Source organism: Uloborus diversus, chromosome 6, assembly GCF_026930045.1.
Source record: "Uloborus diversus isolate 005 chromosome 6, Udiv.v.3.1, whole genome shotgun sequence".
Classification (NCBI taxonomy): domain Eukaryota; kingdom Metazoa; phylum Arthropoda; class Arachnida; order Araneae; family Uloboridae; genus Uloborus; species Uloborus diversus.
The window spans coordinates 32,387,490-32,394,523 of record NC_072736.1 but is presented as its reverse complement, the minus strand read 5'-3'; the positions used below and the strand labels follow the sequence as shown (position 1 = coordinate 32,394,523).

General features: G+C 33.8%; 1 non-coding gene across 1 annotated transcript; it reads left to right on the top strand.

Annotated features, from left to right (window-relative positions):
* Positions 1–2,604: 2,604 nt before the first annotated feature.
* LOC129225326 (U4 spliceosomal RNA) lies at positions 2,605–2,739 on the top strand. The gene has a single exon (XR_008580736.1). It is a non-coding gene; the product is annotated as a U4 spliceosomal RNA (small nuclear RNA).
* Positions 2,740–7,034: the final 4,295 nt, after the last annotated feature.

Genomic DNA, 7,034 nt, shown 5'->3' with positions numbered 1-7,034 from the left:
AGCTCGATTGATGCTCAAAAACTTGCGAAAATATTTGCTAAGGAGCAGCATCAATCTGCTATGACTGCTGGCTCTCCAGTTATACCTCGTTTTTGAAAAAGGGCTCTGCGTAAACGTACCCAATGCGTAAACGTACCCCGGTCTACCTTATCATTGCAAGTGATGTTCCTGGAAAACAAATTTTAGCAGAAGAAAACACAAACACTATAGAATTTTTTTTTTAAATGTCAAAAATATAGAAAAAAAGTAGTTTTATTCGACACAACTGGGGAGATAGAAAAAATTAAAAGTGAGATCTGATATTTTATCAGACTGTAAAAAAGTGCGAAAATCTATCTTCTGGGTTTGAAGAGTTGGATGGTGAGACACTTGAAGGAGACTTGGTTATGATAGAATTTGCCATCAAGCAGAAATACTTTTACGTTGGAAATGTTCTAATGGTAGCTGATAACAATGGAGACTTTTATTTTTGTTTTTTTTTTCCGCAAAAGTAAAACCATTTTGACTATTATTTGACCATCTGTACCACATGTTGCATTCGTTCCGAATCAAAGTATTAAATTGCTGATAACAGCTCCTACGAAAAGAAATTATACAAATCGAAATCAATCTTTTTTGTGGTTGGAAAATTAAATTTTTATTTAGATGTACGATGAAATTTGAATCTTTTATACATTGTGATTTAATTTTGATTTTAAACGTTGAACATATTATGTGTCACTCAACCATACGTGCTGCCTCTCTGTGCCTTGAATGCTGTCTCATTGTGCCCTGTATGCTGTCTCTCTGTGCTCTGTACGCTGTCTCACTGTACCTCATGCGTGGGGCATAGTGATGCGAAATTTTACGTTTCCTTTTTTTATATTGTCTCAAAAAGTTTAAATAGCAGCGAAGTTTTTTATATCTCAAAAGTTAGTGCACTTAAGCTTAGTTTCTTTAATTACAACTCTCACGTCTTCATGAAATTTTCTCATTCATTTTCATACCTTTTCGCATTGCTAACTTATTTCATGCACATAATTGTGATGCAAACTTTTTGCCAAATTATTCTTGAGTATGACAAAAAAAAAAAAAAAAAAAAAAAAAAAACTTTTATGAAATGAAAAAATAGTTTTATGTGCTTATTTTATATGAAACAAAATACATATGTTTTTCTTTTTAGGTTTTTTCAGACAAGTTTATGTAAGTATGCAAGCAAATTAGAAATATTATTTGGCATATAGTTTTATGACCCTATAAAAAATTATAGCACTTAAAACAGAGTGAGAAAATGAGAGAGAGAGAGAGAGAGAGAGAGAGATCGTAGAACTACAGTAACCCCTCGTTATATCGCTCTTTTCGGGGGACAAAGAAAAAGCGCGATATATCTGAAAGCGCGATGTAACCGAGGCCATTAAAAATAGTTATCCATCCAATTAAATTAGCATTCACTCTTTTTGACATGATTTTCAAGCGGTTTCGATATAGTTCACTAATTTACTACGGCACTTATTAAAACTTATACAAGATTTAAATTTAAGTAAATTTTTAGCGTCAATATGAAATTCCGAATAGAGATAATCTTCATTATAGTAACTACAGCGTGATAAAAGTGAACATTTCAACACCCTCTTATTCCTAGTAGACTTTCTAATCTCTTCGATTTGCAGTAGAAAGGATGTGAAAAGTAAAAGTAACTAGATTGTTTAGAGAAAACTCTTTCGCCCGTCCAGAGAGTTCTTCCTTTTATTGATACAAATCTTTTTTGTGCAAACAGGTAGTCAGAGTGGGCGTATGTTCTCTTCTACTTGAACCAGTATGACTCCTGCCTGCTGTTTCTCACTCATTGTAAAGGTCTTAGTATCAATATCAATGCAAAAGAAAACGTCAATAGTTTCCAAACTATATCTTAAGCTAAAATATACTGCATATATGTACATTTGGATGGCAGGAGTTGCCTAGAGCCGTTGCCGCTGCTTTTCCAGCGAATTCAAAAGAAAAAACACTTTTCTGAGTAATACTATCTGTTTTGACGAATAGTTTCAAGCTTAAAGCAAGGCTTTTTTATATTTTGGGAGACAGAAGAAAGGAGTGATATATCCGAATGAGCGATATATCGAGGGGCGGTAGAGCGAGGGGCTACTGTATAAAGAAGATAACTCTTATTATAATAAAATGCATTTTTTTTTATATTTTTTTGTTCATAAGAAAATAAGTTGTTGAAAGGTTTACTACTTAACAGGCTAAATGGACAACGTTTTTGGCATTGAAATTGAAATTTATTTTTCCACTAATGTTTGATCAATGTTGCTTCTTTAAGTTCACATGGCTTAATGAGGATTCTACGTACACCTTATACTAAGATCACTTATTTAAAGATCTTAATCTGTTACAAGAAACAACAAATAATTTCATATTATAACTGAGTTTCCCAATAAGGTTAAAATACAAACTGCTTCATTTTGAATACGAATTTCTGTTTCAAATATTTTTCTAAAAGAAATGTTTTAGATCAGCAATGAAAATACTAAATATGCAGTAAATTAAAAAACTCATATTTTTTTCTTTACTTTTTCTTCGAAAGACTGCATAATTTTTTAAATGCTGGCACTACTGAAGTTAGATAGCTTTGCGCAGAGGTAGTGCCATAGCCAATGAGGTTCTACCGAAGCGTGAATATTACTAGTCGAAAACTTTTAGTGAACTTAGATTAGCAATATACATATTCACAAAATGTAATATTGAATGCGGAAATTTCAGTTTTATTTCAGCTATGCATACTTCGGTTGAAATTTTATTTTTATTCCTTTTATTGAGAATACTTTCATTAATGATTAAAAAGTGTGATGAAATACGTAGGGAAGGGTGGCTTGAAGCGAATATGCCGCCCAAAGCAGGTAGGCATTCGTATGCCGCAGCATGGTGTGCATGCGGCGATGCATACGTATGTCGTGTTTACCTGAATACCCCGGAATTTCAATCAGTCCCAGCAAATAATCGGGGAAGCAACATGACGTATCCAGGCTTTTTTTTTTTTTTTAAAGGATACATTTCTAAAAAAAAAACTGAAGGTTAGCTTGTGATTAGTCGAAGACCAGCTTATTTTTTTTATTGCCAGTAATATTACGTTATTCTGGCACCATCCACCTATAAACTACGACAGGCATTCTGTTTACTATTTTTTAAATTTAAGGTTATAGTTATTGAAATAAAAAACGTGCTTTCGGGCAAAGCAAGAAGGGTAAAGCGGTATACCCGTTTTCTTTCTTTCTTTTCTCTTTTTTTTTTTCGCAAATGTACTGACTTAGATTTTCTATTCAAATATTCAAATAGTATAAGTATAACTTAAACTAGTATGTTGTGGCCATCACGAAACTTTCTTCTATATTTTTCTTTTTTTTTTTCTGATCCCTCCCCATGCTTGACGAGGAAGCAATATTCCCAACAAAAACAAAATTACACATGCAAAAACTTGACGACTATCCCAATGTCTGAATTATTGCAAAAGCAAAGCAAAGAGCGAAAATTGAAAGTTATTTTAAAAGCCTTGCTTGAATTAATTACAAATATTTTATTTGTTAACAAACATAAGATGGCAACAGTTAAAAATTTTAAATCATTGAGATAATATTTCCTATCATTTCCATACAATTAAAATCACGAGAAATACGCAGAAGACAATCTATTACGATTTATCTTTCTTATTGTTGCATTAATAAAAATATTTTTATTCGCAAAAAAAAAAAAAAAAAAAAAAAAAATCAACACCTCTTGGAGCGATCGGCGTCAAAATTGAACCAAAGCCTGTTTACACATGGATTCACATATATTCCAAATTTCAACCAGAACGTAGCATTACTTCTTGAGATAGGACACTCAAAATGGAAAAAAAGAACGGGTGATTGCGCTACCCCCTTTTTAGCTGTTGACACAAAAATAAAATCAGTTCTTATACCCACTAAGGGCTACTTGCCGATAAATTTTTCTTTCATTCCGTTCATTATTTCTTGAGATACAGCAGTCACAATTGACGACAAAAAACGTTCTATAGCTCAACCCCCGTTTGAGTTATTGACACCAAAATTGAATCAGCACCTGTTCCTGTTAATACCAACATATGGACCAAATTTTGTTTGATTCCGCCAGTTACTTCCTGAGTAATAGCAAGCACGCGTAACTCGAAAAACGTCCCATTGCTCCACCCCCCTTGGAGGAATTCGCGCCAAAAACTAATGGGCACAAGTTCACATAGGGGCACATTTGTGTACCAAATTTCGTTCGATTTCATGCGGTAGTTTTTGTTGTAGAGCGGCCACAAAAAACTGGTCACACACAGACGTGACACACATACACACACACATACACACACACATACACACACACATACAGACAGACAGACATTTTCCAAAAATGGTCGAAATGGACTCAGCACACCTCAAAACGTTCGAATCCGTCAAAATTCGAAATTCGAAAATTTGCACGAATCCAATACTTTCTTCTATATATTAGATATAGAAGAAAGTAAAAAGTTACTTTTTATGATGGCAATTGGCTAGTCTATTGACTTTATCAAGTATTTCTTTATGTTTTATAAACAAATGTGCTGACTTAGATTTTCAATTTAAATTGAATTAGTACAACTTTATTTCATTTTTTTTTATAATGGCAGTTATCTAGTCAATTGATCTAATCATTCATTACTTCACATTTGACTGTCAAATGTAATAAATCACAATTATTTAAGCATACCCACTTTACCCGACCCGCGTACCCGCTTTAGGTCCCCTGGTAAGACATAGTGGATTTTTCAAGTGTTTGTAATGTTTGATAATAAATAAATACAGGGTTTGAAATAATGCAGGAATCACGTTTTATTTTGAAGTTCACGATCCCTTCTAGATAATAAAACTAAAATTGTTACGATAAACAGCCAATAAGTACAAATTTCGATCGGTTTTCATTAACATACCCGCTTTGGGCCATCCTCACCTAAGTCAAATTTTTGCTTCTAAAAATTCAAATAATTAAAAAAAAAAACTTATTGCAGAAGTTCACGTTTGTATGTGAAGGTGAAGCAACCACTTATCATACGAACTGTGCATAAGCCCAAATATAAGGTATGTAAATATTTGGATTTATTACTTTCATCACCTTAGGAGCCAAAATTTTAAATTTGTTTACAGTCTCAAACATAGAGTAAAGAAATTACATAGAGAGGCCCAGCTATACTAAGAAATTGAAGCCGGAAGTTGCACTGCTGTATCCCTAGATCCTTAGCTTCTTGAGATACATCTTGATTCAAAACATTCCATTACTAAATCTCAATTGGTTGTTAATTTAAACTTAGATATCGTTCAAGTGTATGAAGCACGTTTTCGAAATTGCATTGAAACATGAATTAAAATGCCAACCAATCCGCCAGCTACTTTACACGGTCCCTTTGCAAGAGCGATCATGTTATCATAACCCCGCTCATCATTGCACCGCTCTATCACATAATTCCGGATTCAATTTCATCTCCTTTTCACCATAGACGGGGCCTCTCTATGTATATTTCTTTACTCTATATTAGCAAACCTACTTGCCTAAGCATGTTTGCTAAAACATGCTTCTGCAAGCTGACTTCAGCAATGTATAGGGTAGAGCCGCTATATACGGATGCCTCAGTTGCCAAATCGATTAATTCCACTTTAAAAAAAAAAATCCTTATTTCTGCTTCAATAGTGCATTATCAATGCTTAGCAGCTGAATTTATATTAAAGTTTTGGTTCAGTACATTTCTGATCATGTGATGGCAGTAACACGAGAGCCTATTCACTCCTATAGATAACACTATCTTTTTCTCGACTTTTTGTATTATGGAGTTTATCGATTTGGCAAGTGAGGCATCCATATACAGGAAGGGGCATCAGCTTAAGATTAGCCATTTTGGATCGAATTTTTCATTGTTGCAGAGCTAGGGTTACCAGAGCAAAGTTTCGGGTTTTACCAAATTGGTCAAAGATGATACTTTATTTAATAAACAATTCACGTGCCGCTAATAATTACTCGCTGTGAAAAATCAGCAAAAACGATAATTTGACAGAAAAGACAACCACTCAAACACGCGCTCCGATCCAAAATGGCGGATCTTAAGCTTATGCGTCGAATCGTACATATAGGGTCTTTTGCGTATAGGGCTATTTTACATAAACAAGATGATGCAAAATTACCTTACAAACGCTCAAGTTTCTGTTGCAAGTGAGCGTATATAGGAGTTCTTGAGCGTGTATAGGATAAAGCTTGACTACAGAGAGATGGCGGGTGAACTGGAAACGAAACGGATTACTTTATTTAGTACCTAAGCTAGAATAAGCGATATCGTAAAAGCAGTAATGTCGTGTGTTCTCACTAATTCTACCTATTACAAAATCAAGTGGTCCGTTTCCACTTTGAGTTCATCTACCTTCTCTCTGTAGTCCAGCTATAACAGCTAGGAAGGCGCGAGAACACTCGAGGGGAGGGCGCGAAAATATCCTAGAGAAAATATTATTTAAAAGAATTGATTAAGTAACTGAAAGGAAAAACAGACGTACAAATAGAAAAGAAAATGAATTTCAACATATTTAATAATTATCTCATTGACGTATACAGCTTCCGAATCAAAACTTCAAAACTTACGTAATAAAAACATGCGAAATTAAATAGAAATTTCGTAATTATTAGTGACTTCATTGGGCCTGTCTTAAAGAACAAAGCTTTTCGAAGGAAGGTTTAATATTAGAAATAGCCACTCTCAGTTATGTTTCTATATTTAGCCGAGATCTATATTTTATCTTCAAAGAAGCCACAGAAGAAAATGCAGTTTCATAAAGGTAGGAACATGAAAATTGTAATAGAATGCGAAATGCCCTTGTTTTTAGTGCGGAAAAAGAATTCTCTATTCCTGACCAAAATTCAAATAGTGATTTATTATTAAATTGTCTTTTGTTTTCGCCACTTGTCGTAAAATCTATGAATTTTTCTTCTTTATCAATGTAGACTTCTTCGAAAATCTTATGAAATGGATCTCTAAC